Source organism: Dama dama, chromosome 28, assembly GCF_033118175.1.
Source record: "Dama dama isolate Ldn47 chromosome 28, ASM3311817v1, whole genome shotgun sequence".
In the NCBI taxonomy this organism is placed as follows: Eukaryota; Metazoa; Chordata; class Mammalia; order Artiodactyla; family Cervidae; genus Dama; species Dama dama.
Genome location: NC_083708.1, coordinates 56,796,892 through 56,813,673, shown reverse-complemented (window position 1 = coordinate 56,813,673; position 16,782 = coordinate 56,796,892).

Sequence of the window (16,782 nt, the reverse complement as noted above, 5' to 3'; positions counted from 1 at the left end):
TCTTTGTGACCCATGGACTATAGCCCACCAGGCTCCTCTGTCCATGGGATTCTCCTGGCAAGAATACTGGAGTCCATTGCCATTTCCTTCTCCAGGGGATCTTCCTGATCCAAAGATCAAATCGATGTCTCTTAAGTCTCCTACACTGGCAGACAAATTCTTTATCACTAGCATCACCTGGGACAAGGGCAATATTTTTAGAATTTTAAAAAATCTAGGTTAGTCCTTACATATATATGTGTGTGTGTGCATTCTAGCTCACATTCTAATTGTAATGAATTCTGTGTTGAAAATTCCAAAATAACAGTGTCACACCCTTTCTTTCATAATCCTTCTTTCTTGTTTTGTTTCTTTTTTGTTGCTGTTTTTTGGTTAATGCAGGGAAACTCAAAGTGGAATACATGTCACCCTGTGGTGAACACAATAATGCATTGAGGTGAAAGCGTTTGAACTTCCACTAATATTTATTTTATGCCATTCTCTCATTGGTGCCAAAAGTAAGTTTTATAATATTCATAATAAGATAGAGTAGTACACATATAACAATATAAATAAATCATACACACCAATCATGAATACGTGATTGAAAGATGTGTTCTGATAGGACTTTGTAGAGCAGCCAAAAACTCTCCTAGGAGAATTGTCAACCATCAGAGATTTCCTCTCTTCTGAGACCTTTCTGTCAGAGTATCTATACTGATATACATCCAGTTTATATATTCATGGTTTATGATAAAATTTAAATATATTCAATAAAGAAAATTTGGAGAGTCTAAAAATATGTGAGAGGAGAGGTCAATGGCATAATCCTCATGTTTCACCCTCTATGTACACATACAAATCACTGTTCTTTCAAGATAGTAACATAAAAATTTGTTGTAATCGTACAGACCCAGGAGAAGCCACATAAAGATGAAACATTTCCAAAACTGCTTATGATTATTTCTTTGGAGAATTGAATGAATTGTTAAAACACTGTTTTAGTTTCTGTTGGAATGTGCTGTTAGAAAGTGAAGGCTCCTATTATTTAACTAGCTTAGTAACCTAGTTTAAAATACATTTCAGAAATATGGTACATAAGATTGAAACTAAAAGAGGTGACTTTTTTTTTCAATTCTAGAAAGATAATCAGAATGAGGTTGACCAGTAATTGAAGCAGTTACTGTTATGTACTCAGTGTATATGACTCCAACAACATTAGCTGGAATTCTTAATTGTTTTATCTCTACGCAGTATCTGAGCCTGGTTGCCAGAGGAGCAGGTCTTCTATTTATTCTTGTGATTTTGGTTATTGTTGACATTAGGCATCCTGCTCTCCAGATAAAATAAAGATATTTTGGTGGGAAAGAGCAACTTCTCAGAATGACTTTTACTTGTACTTCTCCTGCCTAGGAAATAGGACTTGGTTTTCATTCTCCTTTATTCATGCATGCATTTAATGTAATAAATATTTAAGTGATTCAAATGTACAAAGCACTATGCTGATATAATCTGGATATCCTGGACAACCTTTTCTCTCTGCATTTTACTTTCAAAATACCTTGACTCACTATTTTCCATGGACTTTGCTATGTATATTATTAGCATCCTATGAGTTTGAAATTTATCTATCTGAGCTCTCTTGGGCACAAATGTATTTTAAATTTTGACTTGCTATAATATTTTGAAACCTTTTAGTTTGATTTGTAAAACACATATTCTAGAAGCTGTTTATTTCTTCTGAGATACTTTGTCTTCAATGAGGACAAGGTGAGCCATGAGGACTAGAGTACAGTCCTCAGCCTGAGTGACTAGGCCTAAGATTGAATCTGAGATTCTGAGCAATGATGCTTCTGATGAGTGTCTTTTCTTTTTTAATTGAGGTATAGTTGCTTCACAAAGTTGCTAGCTTCTGCTGTACAGTAAAGTGAATCAGCTATATATGTACACATGTGCACCCTCCCCCTTGGCTATTTCCTTCCCGATCCCACCGCTAGGTCAGCACAGAGACCCAAGCTGAGCTTACCGCAACTTCCCCCTAGCTCTCTGTTTTAAACATGGGCGTTCATGTACGTCAGTTCCCAGTTCATCCCATCCTCCCCTTGCCTCCCCATCCACCTGAAGTTCTCTATGTCTGTTTCTCTATTCCTGCCTGCAAATAGGTTCAAACATAAAAGTTAAAGCTCTCTTTTCTCTCTCCCCTTTTAAAATGAATATTTTTTTTCATTTATTTTTATTAGTTGGAGGCTAATTACTTTACAATATTGTAGTGGTTTTTGTCGTACATTGACATGAATCAGCCATGGATTTACATGTATTCCCCATCCCGATCCCCCCTTGCACCTCCCTCTCCACCCGATTCCTCTGGGTCTTCCCAGTGCACCAGGCCCGAGCACTTGTCTCATGCATCCAACCTGGGCTGGTGACCTGTTTCACCCTGGATAATATACATGTTTTGATGCTGTTTTCTCGAAACATCCCACCCTCACCTTCTCCCACAGAGTCCAAAAGTCTGTTCTGTACTTCTGTGTCTCTTTTTCTGTTTTGCATATAGGGTTATCGTTACCATCTTTCTAAATTCCATATGTATGTGTTAGTATGCTGTAATGTTCTTTATCTTTCTGGCTTACTTCACTCTGTATAATGGGCTCCAGTTTCATCCATCTCATTAGAACTGATTCAAATGAATTCTTTTTAACGGCTGAGTAATATTCCATGGTGTATATGTACCACAGCTTCCTTATCCATTCATCTGCTGATGGGCTTCTAGGTTGCGTCCGTGTCCTGGCTATTATAAACAGTGCTGCGATGAACTAAAATGAATATTTTTAAAGATTTATTTATTCGTTTGTTTTTTGGGGCTGTGTTGGGTCTTTGTTGCTGTGTGCAAGCTTTCTCTGGTTGCAAAGAGCAGGGCTCCTCCGTAGCTGTGGCGGGTGGGCTGACGGGGGCGGCTTCCCTTGTCGCAGGGCACGGGCTGTAGCGTGCCCAGGCTTCCGCAGTTACAGTCCTCGGGCTCGGTGGTGTGGCTCGCCAGCTCGAGAGCATAGCTCAGTAATTGTGCACAGACTTAGCTGCTTTAGAGCATGTGGGATCTTCCTGGATCAGAGATCGGTCCCATGTCCCCTGCATTGGCAGGCAGATTCTCAACCTCTAGACCACAAGGGGAGCTCTAAAATTATTTTTTATTGAGGTATAATTGACTTACAACATTATATTAGTTTCAAGGGTACAACTTAATGAATCAATATTTATACCTAATATGAAATTTTCACCACAGGAAGTCTAGATCTCATCTGTTGCCATATAGTTACAGAATGTTTTCTTCTTATGAGGAGACTTTTATGATCTGTTATCTTAGCAACTTTCAAGTATGCAATGTAGTATTATTAGCTATAGTCACAATGCTGTTCTCCAGGACTTATTTAATAACTGGAAGTTTGCACCTTTTCACTACTTTTGCCTATTTTACCTACTCCCTCTCTTTCCAACTGTAATCTGTTCTCCAGATCTATGAGCTTATTTGTTTGTATGTTTTCAGACTTTTACATAAAAGTGTGATCATATAGCATTTGTCTTTCTCTGCCTCACTTATTTCACTTATTAAATTTCCCTTTTTAAATAAGGTGCAAAGCTTTTAAAACAAAAAGTTATTAAATGTAAGAACTATCAAAGTCTATTTGATAACTTTCTCTCTAAACATTATCAACTATGGTTTAAACTGGTAATTCTTAAACTATGCATTATTATTCTGCCAACTGAACTATAGATGGTCTATTGCTTAACTAAATAATAATGATCTTTCTCATTTTTCTGAAAGCATACATACATTTTTGAATTTGTATTTCTCTCCTTAGTTTCCTCATCTGTAAAATGAGGATGATACTAAGTCCCATCTGCTAAGTTTGTTGGGAGGATCAAAAGAGCAGTGTGAAGAGTAGTACCCAATCAATGTGATCCACATATGAACATTTAAAAAAAACTTTTGGTATCTACTTTTATTTACCTGATCATCTTAAGAAATAACAAAATTTACAAACTGGTATCTAATATATACAAAGGGCATTAGGAAATAGCCATGCCTCTTAGTTCAACATCCTGTTTGTTTCCATTGGTAATCATGTCACAAGAATAATATTTAAAAGATTTAAAATAAATAATTCAGCTGATTTTAAAACTAAAAATGTCAATGTTTTTATTTGCTTGTTTGTGTTTAATTTTAATATTGGAATCATGTGGTTGGACAAGTGCCCTCTCTCTATGAGCTATCCTGATTTCTGCATCTTTACATTTGGAATTAATTAACCATTATCAAATGCTCAGATTTGCTAGCACCTAAGCTTAGATTTTAATGAAAATTTTAGGAAAAAAGTGTTTTAAAAGGAATGAGGAAGAAAAGCTAAGAGAATCTAAATAGTTTAAAATTAGGCCCTGGGCATACTGGTCACTGTTTATTTTCATGGTTATGAGATCCTTGTCTTATTCAATGTAGTGAAAATCCAATACCTTTAGGCAGTTGGCCTAAGTTTGATTTTTAGGCATTTTGATGTATAAATTGAATTCTATGTAACCTTTACAGGATTCCCAACTCCATTATCATGTTATTACTTTTGTAATGTGTTTTGAGCACTGCCAATGTGTTCAGAATTGAAAAGCATATTAAAGTGAGCCTATTCCCACAATGGTCTAAACATTTTAGCTGAATTTTCTGTTTTTCCACCTCTGCACATTTGGAAAATGCTGCTGTGTATTATTTTCCCCCCAAATAGATGGAAGTCCCTTTCAAAGTGTTGTCGGAGAGTTCTCATTTGCTGGTGTTGCCAGACTCTGAATGACGTTCTCTGGGGGTGCTTGATGGCATCCCGATGTGACAGCCACCGTCTCGTCATCACTCTTGTCTTTCAAATGTTTGGGCCACATTGTAAGATATGGTCTTCTTCTTCTTTTTTTTTTTTTTTGGTTATTTATTTTTTTTTTTTTTTGGTTATTTTTATTAGTTGGAGGCTAATTACTTTACAATATTGTAGTGGTTTTTGTCGTACATTGACTTGAATTAGCCATGGATTTACATGTATTCCCCATCCCGATCCCCCCTCCTACCTCCCTCTCTACCCGCTCCCTCTGGGTCTTCCCAGTGCACCAGGCCCAAGCACTTGTCTCATGCATCCAACCTGGACTGGTGATCTGTTTCACCATAGATAATATACATGTTTCGATGCTGTTCTCTTGAAATATCCCACCCTCGCCTTCTCCCACAGAGTCCAAAAGTCTGTTCTGTACTTCTGTGTCTCTTTTTCTGTTTTGCATATAGGGTTATCGTTACCATCTTTCTAAATTCCATATATATGTGTTAGTATACTGTATTGGTCTTTATCTTTCTGGCTTACTTCACTCTGTGTAATGGGCTCCAGTTTCATCCATCTCATTAGAACTGATTCAAATGAATTCTTTTTAATGGCTGAGTAATATTCCATGGTGTATATGTACCACAGCTTCCTTATCCATTCATCTGCTGATGGCCATCTAGGTTGCTTCCATGTCCTGGCTATTATAAACAGTGCTGCGATGAACATTGGGGTGCACGTGTCTCTTTCAGATCTGGTTTCCTCAGTGTGTATGCCCAGAAGTGGGATTGCTGGGTCATATGGCGTATGGAAATACAAAAAACCTCGAATAGCCAAAGTAATCTTGAGAAAGAAGAATGGAACTGGAGGAATCAACCTGCCTGACTTCAGACTCTACTACAAAGCCACAGTCATCAAGACAGTATGGTACTGGCACAAAGACAGAAATATAGATCAATGGAACAGAATAGAAAGCCCAGAGATGAATCCATGAACATATGGACACCTTATCTTTGACAAAGGAGGCAAGGATATACAATGGAAAAAAGACAGCCTCTTTAACAAGTGGTGCTGGGAAAACTGGTCAACCACTTGGAAAAGAATGAAACTAGAACACTTTCTAACACCATACACAAAAATAAACTCAGAATGGATTAAAGATCTAAATGTAAGACCAGTAACTATAAAACTCCTAGAGGAGAACATGGGCAAAAGACTCTTCGACGTAAATCACAGCAGGATCCTCTATGACCCACATCCCAGAATATTAGAAACAAAAGCAAAAATAAACAAATGGGACCTAAAGATATGGTCTTCTTAGTAACTTATTTTCCTCAAATATCTATGTACAGAAACTATGTTTTACTTGCAAGTTTTTAGATTTTCTTGTTGATCTAAGTCTATATTTTACTAATAAATGTGTCCACCTGAATACGTTATGACTTTCTTGAGATGAAGAGGCCAGAAGTCAGAATACACATCTTTCTTTGGATTGTTCATCTCTTTTAACTTTCCTAATCCTCGAAGATGATGCGCCAGTTGCTCATTTCCCTGGGAAGCATCAAAGAGTCACTTTAAGGTGATTATCTTTTTATCTTCAGGCTCACTGAATCATTGAATCCTTGCTCTGCTTCCAGGCCTACAAGACTATTATGCCTGAGATTTTGACTATATAATAATAGATTCAAGATACCCAGAGTTTAGATATAATTTATATGTCATTCATTTAACTAAGAAGCGTAGAATTTTATACTGACTTTCAGTTTTCATTCTGTCATATTAGGCTTGTCAAATTTGGGAAAACTATTACTTAGGTTTCACCTAGAACCATTTAGTTTGATTTGAAAAACTGATGTATTCAAACCAATTATGACACATATTTTTTCCCCTATTTTTCATTCCCATAGCTCAGACCTATATTCAAGGTGCCAAGAATCTTGGAGGAATTCTATTAGTCTATTAAATGGCAGGAACAAGAATATGATAAAAATAGAATATTTTTAGTTACTATTTGGCAACTTAAAAATATGGCTGGTTAGGTTTATTTCACTTGTTCAAAGATTAAGCTGAAAGAATAGCTCTATCATTTTTTACTCTGATAGTGATCAACCACTGAGCATGCTTGAACTTCATAAAGTGATTAGTTGAAATAGGCAAAATCACTTCCTAGTTCTGAATTGGATGTTTAGGACAACTGGTAGAGGAATGCCTGTGATTAAGGATGATCCTGACAATTGTGGTTCACTGTTTTCTTTCTCATTCCAATGTTAAAATACTTAACATCTTAATGTTGTCGTCACACAAACTTTAACCATTTCTTCATTCTTGTGGCATATTTTTAAGTGAAAGTAACTATATGGTAGCTGCTGAAATTTAAAGTCATTGTAGAAGCATGGTTAAATATTTGAAGATATAATTGCTGGCTGAAAAATAAATCAGTATGTAACTTTGCTAAAAACTGATAAAATTGGGGAGAATGGAAATTAGCTTGCTAGTCAAAAATACTATTTATTTAGTGATTAGACTCATTAATTTGTGACCAGTTTGCTTTTGGACATTTAATTCAGAGATGGAAGCAAAATTTTAACATTCCTAAAATATTACCAGATAATTTGAAGACAAAAATTAGTCTAAAAATTAAAAGCCTGAATAATGATTAAAATTCGAAAAGCCCAGAAAGGGTGCTAAAATATCTCAAAATTTTTCTGAAATTATCCAGTTTCCTTAGCCTAATTATATTGTGTTTTGATAAATAAACAAAAATGCTCAGAGGCGTATGCACAAATTTGCCCTTCATTAGTCCCATGGTGCACCGGCATTGTTATCCCCTTTACTCCATCTGAAACATACCCACAGATTATATCTACCTATGAACACTGAAGTTCAAGGTCTCAGGAATTTATAAGGATTTTAAATAGACCTTGGAACTGGGTAGACATCGATAAAGATGACAAGGACTTGATGATGAGAGTTTCAAACAAACTGGTTTTCCAACGTTTTGAGTAATAAAGTGGAAGGGAATGCCCCGGCTACACTATAAGGAAGCAGTCTTGCAGGGAGGTGGGAAGTATTAAGCACAAACAACAAGCTTGGGGGGAAGTTACTTGCTATCTAAAGCAAGGCTCCCTCCTGGCTGATGTGTCAGAAGTTTGACATATGCTATAATTTTTCAAAAGAAGTCAGAGATACAGAAATCTCTATTTTCATATGAAGCCTCTTGCCTTCTGTGTGTTGACATGTTAACCACCTAACATGTGCCTGCTAATGCCGGCGATACTGCTCCGCTGATTTGCCTTCTCATCTTAGAAGGAACATGTCACCTGGAGTCCGATGGGACAACCGTTGTAAGCACCACTTGTATCTAGAGGGGAACCTAATGGTGTGTTTTTAACTCTCCACCAAAAGTGAATGGAGTGCATTCCAACTGATTTGGAATGGATTTGGAGAAGACCATAGACAAGGACTGTTCTGTTGATCATTTCAAAGGAGGATGGCAAACAGGAAAGACAGATCAGACTGTCATAGGAAGGTGGACTGTGTTTCCCAGCCTGACTGTAGAAACCACAGTCAGAGGCCAGCATTCTTTATAATCACCTGCAGCCAGCATCTAATCACGTTAAGGAACTGAGATATTTTCTGAAGTATATATGTAGGACTTGCCTTAAATAGGTTAATAACCCCCCACCCACAACATCTAAACTCTTGTCTTTTTTCCCCCTTCCATGAAAATACACACATTTACAAACTTGGTTGTTTTGTAGAGTCTCCAAACATATTTTTTTTTCTGATATGCTAATATATAAGTTTTGCAAAGTGTCCTTTTTTTTTCACTTTTACAAAAAATTTGATTAATGTAGATTCAGAATGTCTCATGATTGCTCTGGCAGCACGTAAACTAAAATCAGAATGAATGTCTCCATTATACAAATATGCTGGTTATAGATATGTTATAATCTAAGAATCATTTTACATCACGAGGCAAGAATTCAGCCATTCCAGCTTCCCTTTTGTGTACATTTGTGGAAGGAACATAAATCTTGAATCAAAGACATGAAAGGTTCTGAGAAAGGGGTTGGAGGCGTTTTACCCAGTGGAGGCAGAGTCAGGAGAAAAGGTTGAAGTCGGGACAATACACGTGCTCATGGGATAAGTAACTTTGGGAAAAAGTCGACTTTCCCCAACACAATCCTGTTGGAGGTCACATGGTATGTATCAGTGTAACTGAGCAAGTGCTTCTCAGTATCCCTTTATCCTCTGTAATGTTACCTGTGCTGCTGGACTAATGTCTCATTACACCTCTGTATAAAGTACACGCCGGGTTTCACCTGTTGATGTGAATGAATGTACATCATCTAAACAGTGGCATCAGGGAGTACACAACTGAGGTCCATTTCAGTGTGATCTGTGTTTCTCAGTGTTTTAGCAAATTAAAAGCTTTCTGGGGAAATTGCTTCTTTCAAGTGTTTTCATCAGAATTTGGACGTAATTTTGTTTTCACCAAATGGCAATAAGAACTTTATTGACAACTGCATTTACTTTCCACCTTATATCAGTTAATCCCTTCACAAATATCAATCCAAATGAGCTAAGTTTCCCAGCAATGAGGTAGTGAAGAAAAGGATTCATTAAATGGCAAATGCACAGCTGGTAATAGATTAGGTGCTGTAAAAGATAAAAACATACACTCAGGCACCCACACACCTAACAGAAACTAAAAGATAACTCTGGCTTCAAGGATTTCAAAATATAATTTGTACATCAAGAGATAACTTCAAGAAACATCTAGAGACTAGTGAAAGATAAAATAAAATCAATTAAATAATAGAATGCATGTTGTGGACTGGAATTGCTTTCTGAATTTTGAGGCTCTGAGAAAAATCATAGGCTGTGTTAATCAGAGGAAGTATTGTAAAAGAGACGGAAAGTGAGCTGTGCCTTGAAAAAAGTGAAAAATTTAGATTGTAGGAAAGAGATTACAGGGGATTTGGGACTGTTAATGCCAGGCTGGGAAAGTGTGCGAGGCGGTAGGGAGAAGAGGTGCTTTGTTCTGAGTCGCTATATGAGCTATAATAAGAGATGAGGCAAAACAGATAGATCAGTCAATATCCCAGGACCCAAGTCATCAAGTGATGTTGCATCAAGCCTTCATTTTCCCTTGGTCTCTTCTAAACTGTAACTGTTTCTCTAGTCTTCTCTTGTTCCTTATGACCTCGGCATTTTAAAGGGTCACAACCAGTTTGAATTTCTCCTTGAAAGGTTTTACAATAAGGAATTTTACTTGTAATGTACCAGGGGAAAAATCACAATCATTTTCTAAGCATCGTTCATTTAAAAATGCTACCAAATTTTATGATTTGAGGAGAGGTGGATAATATTTTCTAATGTATGGCTTAATGCCCTCAAACGTGTAAAGTGAAAATTCTTACCTCTCTGCTCCCTCAGTATCCCTCTCTTTCTGAAGGAGTATGAACCCTCTCAGGACTTACAAGTGATTTGTCTGTTTATTGGTTGCTTGTTGGATTGTAGAGACAGTGAGTCTTGTATAGAGAGGGTGTGACCATACAAGGAAAAGTAATTGACGAGAGAGAGACAGAGACAGAGAGAGGAGTCTGAGCAAAGAAGACTGAACCCAGAACTCCAGGTACAACAAGGGATCAGCTGAGCAGTTGTGCACATCAGGAGGCCCCTTCTGGATGGTCTGGGGTACAAATGGAGCTTGACAGAGTGGGTCCTTGACCCTTGCTTCCATTCTTCTTTTCCTGCATTCCTTTCTTCCTTCTGATCCGGGGTCCAGGGACCATAACGTTTACTCTTCTCAGCTCCCGGCACACTGCTCCACACAACGAGCCTCCCTCCTTTGTTCTGTTGCTTGCTGTTTGTTCATAACATCTATTTCTATTCCCTCCCCACATAGGGACCCGTTCTAATGAGTCTGATGTACATCCTCGAAATATATCGTTTAAATAATGCTGTGTGCATTCATTTAAAAATATTCAAATGTTATGAGATAGTCAGGATCCCTCCACCCATTCAAGCCACAGTAGGAGATGAGGGTTTACAGGCAAAGAGTTAGTTTTGGTAAGTGATCTCAAGGAAAAATGATGAAGAATGTGTCATAAAGTATGTTATTAGGATGGTTGCCATTGTAGGGAAGTGAGGCTTGATCTCCATAGGAACCCTCTGAAGAGCTGTGGAGAAAGTGTCTCAGAATTATCTGCCCCAAAGGTGGGAGAGGGGAGGATTTATCTAACTGTTGCTTTATACCCCTGGTCAAACTTTGCCCTCTGCTGTTTTTGCACCCACATCATAAAACTAAATAGGCTTCTTCTGGGTTTCCCTGGTAGCTCAGACAGTAAAGAATCTGCCTACAACACAGGAAGACTGGGTTGGACCATAAAGAAAGCTGAGCATTGAAGAATTGATGCTTTCAAACTGAATTATGGTGCTGGAGAAGACTCTTGAGAGTCCCTTGGACAAGAAGGAGATCAAACCAGCCAATCCTAAATGAAATTACCCTGACTATTCACTGGAAGGACTGATGCTGAAGTTGAAGTTCCAATACTTTGGCCACCTGATGCAAAGGGCTGACTCATTGGAAAAGACCCTGATGCTGGGAAAGATTGAAGGCAGGAGGAGAAGTGCGTGACAGAGGATGAGATGGTTAGATAGCTTCACTGACTCAATGAACATGAGTTTGAGCAAACTCCTTGAGATAGTGAAGGACAGGGAAGCCTGGTGTACTGCAGTCCATGGCGTCATAAAGATTCATACATAATTTAGCAACTGAAAACAGTCTTCTATAGGCATCAAATGTGATCCTCTAGGGCAGGAATGAAAGGCAAGTGGTGCAGCTGAGGCAATATATGGGAATAAAAAATAGGAGAAAAATATGTGAAGAGAAGCACAAAAGATGTCTGACACAAGAGATATTTATATTGTGTAAAATACATGTTGTGGTCTTTTTTAAACTGATATTTTTGTTAATTCACTGTGTATGCATTTCCATGCTTCTGTCTGTTGCACAGAATACTGTACTTTCAAGTTCCTACTTGTGAACAGAATCCAATCTCACTTCTTTAACCCAAAGGAATTCACTTGTTTTCTGGACCAGTAGACTCAAGTTTAGAGGTTACCTTGTTGTTTAGTTGCTAAATGGTGTCCAACTCTTTGTGACCCCAGGGACTGTAGTACCTCAGGCTCCTCTGTCTTTCACTGTCACTCAGAGTTAACTCAAATTCATATCCGTTGAGTTGTGATGCTGTCTAACCATCTCATCCTCTGTCATCCTCTTCTTCTCTTGCCTTCAGTCTTTCCCAGCATCAGAGTCTTTTCCAATGAGTCAGTTCTTCACATCAGGTGGCCAAAGTATTGGAGCTTCAGCCTCAGCATCAGTCCTTCCAATGGATATTCATGGTTGATTTCCTTTAGGATTGACTGGTTTGATCTCCTTGCTGTCAAGGGACTCACAAGAGTCTTCTCCAACACCACAGTTCAAAAGCATCAGTTCGTTGGAACTCAGTCTTCTTTATGGTCAAACTCTCACAAATGGACATGACTACTGGAAAAACCATAGCTTTGACTATATGGACTTCTGTCAGCAAAGTGATGTCTTTGCTTTTTAATATACTGTCTAGATTTGTCATAGCTTTTCTTCAAGGAGCAAGTGTCTTTTAATTTCATGGCTTCAGTCACTGTCAGCAGTGATTTTGGAGCCCAAGAAAATAAAATCCGTCACTGCTTCCACATCTGCCTGTAAATGTTACCTAACCCCTACCTTATCCAGCTAGAGCTCTACCCTGGCGTTCCCACACCACCTAGCCTGGGCTAGGCTGCTGACATTGCTGTCTGTCTGCTTTGCATTTGAAATGGGTGGGCAGAGATCCACCCAAGATATTTGAGGGTGAAAAGGAACTAAACTATGGATTTTCCCTTCACACTCACAGTGTTCCCTGAAGCCCTCTTATGCTCTTGTACTTCAAAATCTTCTATCTTCTTAAAGTTTTCTTGTCATTTTAAATTATAGTCTCAGAACTACCAACATCCCCCTCAATACTAAGCATCTCTGAGTTCGAGTTTGTGTTTATGCGAGGGAGCGAATGCCTGTGTTTCGTCACCAGTTAGTCAAGTACCTCCAATCTTATTTTCTTCATTTAATTTTGGAGAGATGATGATAACGGCCCCTGGTTATTGATGATTTTATTTCTTTGAACCTACTTGTTTATCCCTAGGTTTTTCTTCTCAGGTTATATTTTCGGCAACATCATTACTTAAAAATCCTTTATAACTGTTTTCCTTGCAATATATTTGTATTCCTTTATTGTTTATTACAGACCCACTCACCACCCCCAAAGAAAATCTTTTCTTAGATTTTGTATTGATTTTGTATTTCATGAAAGTGATTTTAGGGTTCATAGAATGAATCATAATTTCAGTTGTTTCATACTCATAAATCAGTATTACTAAGGTATATTTGAAGAACTAAAACACTTTCATTGCAAATCTGAGTGATAATATGGGCCTCAGGATTGCCCTGGAATATGGATGAGAACCAACCATTTAGGAGCAAATATTCTGGCTGATAACAGACAGCCAGCCAAATGCAGCCCCTGATAAAGATAAATAACCTGTACTCAGGGAAATTTTTTGCATCATTAAACATGGTGAGCATATTAGCTAGCAGGGGGTGGAGCTGAGTCCCCAAAGAGATAAATCTAAATTATGTGCGCTGCAGTGATCATAACAGTAATGCGCCATCTTGGCTAACTAGCTGACATCAATGGGGAAGGGAATTTCAGATTTAAATGAACCAAACTAAAAAGCATTTCAGTGCACATACAGACTAATTGGAGCATATTCATGAACTTTTCAGCCCTATTATGCCTCTCTTTTTTGACTGGTGCCAAGTACAAAGAGCTTAGAATTTTCCTGTCAAACCTTGCATCTTTGTTTCTTCTTTCCCCTTTCTTATGCAGCTTGATTAATTACTCTCCAATTTGCTCTCCATTAATCTCCCTCCTACGCAGTTGTATCAGTGCTTGCCAAAATCCCTTTTTCTGTGTGTGCAGCGAAGATGGATAAGGTAAGTTTAGTGACACTTTTCTGAAATGAGTCAATAAAGTAGTCATTTATTAACAATGCACTTTTGAAGCACAGAATATGCCAAATTCAAAGTTAAGAAGTACCATTAATTGCTTTAGAAGATGCATCTTGCTGATAATAAAACCAATTTGAAAAACCTGAGAAAGCTGTATGATGACCAAATTTGATTTTGTTATTCACTGTTATTTGAGTTGGACAATTGCTTGATGGTACGATACTTATCTATATTCCAAAGTCATAATAACTGATTTTATTCCGTTCAGTTCCCTTTGTGTCTCTAAGAAGTTGTATAACTATATTGGTAAATGGAGAGGAAAAACGCTATTGGTTATGGGAATAAATTAGCCAATATTTAAAGATCTGTTTTTCCATATTTCAGATAAAGATAATTAAGTGACCTCCTCCTGGACCATAAGCTATGTATGATCATGTCCGTGCTATTTTTAGTCATTGCGCCAATCAATGTATGGCACAACTATGGGGTAGTTAGGAGCCTAGTAAATATTTGTTGAATAGATGAATGAGCAATTTTCAAAAATAATTACTTTTCATCTGTGATAGGAACAATTTATGTGAACTTGGAGATGGTGTGGGGAGTAGCAAAGTTGACTTTTAATACTAACCAAAGAGAAATTTACTTGAAATTGATACCACCAAGCCATTTTTATTGATTGACTTTTCCCACATTTGTGGCTAAGCCACTCATTTTCAGTATATAGGTTTATCTATTAAAGGCAAATTACCAAAATCACCAGTCATCGAAAGATTATCTAGAGACATTCGGGGTTTAAACGGCATTTCAACTACTTACTGTAGAATAATCTCAGTCAGTCCTTCAAGTGCTTCTGTCTCATTTGACCTCTTTAAGCCAGAGGCAGGACACTTTGCCCCTGGGGTTGTTGTGAAAGCATCACGTAAAGCATCTTCTGTGATGGTGTCTGCAACAGTATTCAGAAGGCTTCCCTGGTGACTCAGTCGGTAAAGAGTCCACCTACAATGCAGGAGACCCAGGATCAGTCTCTGCATCAGGAAGATACCCTGGGGAAGGAAGTGGCAATCCATTCCATTATTCTTGCCTGGGAAATCCCGTGGACAGTGGAGCCTGGCGGGCTACAGTCCATGGATCTATTTATCACCACTTTGGAACCTCCTTATTTCCTATACTGGTCCTTATCCTAGGCTCACCTCGCATGAAAGGCCAGTCCTCAGTGTCCACTGATGGTGATTCTGGTCTTCTCTACCTCCTCACCCACCCTCTGTGATCCCTGACTGTAAACCCCTTCCTAGGGCTTAGTTTGAATTTATTTTTGTTCTCTTGATTTGAGAATAAGAGCTAGACTGTGGTGATTCAGAAAGAGATTTGCTCTGTTTCCTTCTGTTGGAGGCTGTAAGAAAAGCATGTGAAAATTTTTTCTTCAGAGAACATCACCTATAAATTAGGAAATCATGTGGAGTATTGGTGGAGTCAGGGAGTGGTTTGGTCTCCTTCGGCATATTGTTTAACATCTTAGTTTTAAATAAAAACTTGAAAAATGCATTTCTTATATCCTTGCTACAAAATTGTCTGATAAAACTGAAAAGTTCTTTGTATTCAATGTTACATTCCTTGGGATAACTGCTTGCATAATAGAAATGATTGACTAAATCTGTATCATAAATCTGATTGTTCTTGGCAATTTACTCATACTTTTTTTTTCTTTTGGTTTACAGTTCAGTTCAGTTCAGTTCAGTTCAGTCACTCAGTCATGTCCGACTCTTTGCAACCCTATGGACTGCAGCACGCCAGGCCTCCCTGTCCATCACCAACTCTTGGAGTCCACTTAAACTCATGTCCAGCAAGTCGGTGATGCCATCCAACCATCTCATCCTCTGTCATCCCCTTCTCCTCACACCTTCAGTCTTTCCCAGCATCACAATTTTTTCAAATGAGTCAGTTCTTCGCATTAGGTGGCCAAAGTACTGGAGTTTCAGCTTCAGTATCAGTCCTTCCAATGAATATTCAGGACTGATTTCCTTTAGGACGGACTGGTTGGATCTCCTTGCCGTCTAAGGGACTCTCAAGTCTCCTCCAACACCACATTTCAAAAGCATCAATTCTTCGGTGCCCAGCTTTCTTTATAGTCCAACTCTCACATCCATACATGACTAATAGAAAAACCATAACCTTGACAAGATGGACCTTTGTTGGCAAAGTAATGTCTCTTCTTTTAATATGCTGTCTAGGTTGGTCATAACTTTCCTTCCAAGGAGTAAGCATCTTTTAATTTCATGGCTGCAATCACCATCTGCAGTGATTTTGGAGCCCTCCAAAATAAAGTCAGCCACAGTTTCCACTGTTTCTCCATCTGTTTCCCATGAGGTGGTGGGACCAGATGCCATGATCTTAGTTTTCTGAATGTTGAGCTTCAAGCCAACTTTTTCACCGTCCTCTTTCACTTTCATCAAGAGGCTTTTTAGTTCCTCTTCACTTTCTGCCATAAGGGTGGTATCATCTGCATATCTGAGGTTATTGAGATTTCTCCTGGCAATCTTGATTCCAGCTTGTGCTTCCTCCAGCCCAGCGTTTCTCATGATGTACTCTGCATATAAGTTAAATAAGCAGGGTGACAATATACAGACTTGACGTACTCCTTTTCCTATTTGGAACCAGTCTGTTGTTCCATGTCCTGTTCTAACTATTGCTTCCTGACCTGCATACAGATTTCTCAAGAGGCAGGAGAGGAGGTCTGGTATTCCCATTTCTTTAGAATTTTCCACAGTTTATTGTGATCCACACAATCAAAGGCTTTGGCTTAGTCAATAAACCAGAAATAGATGTTTTTCTAGAACTCTCTTGCTTTTTCCATGATCCAGCTGGTGT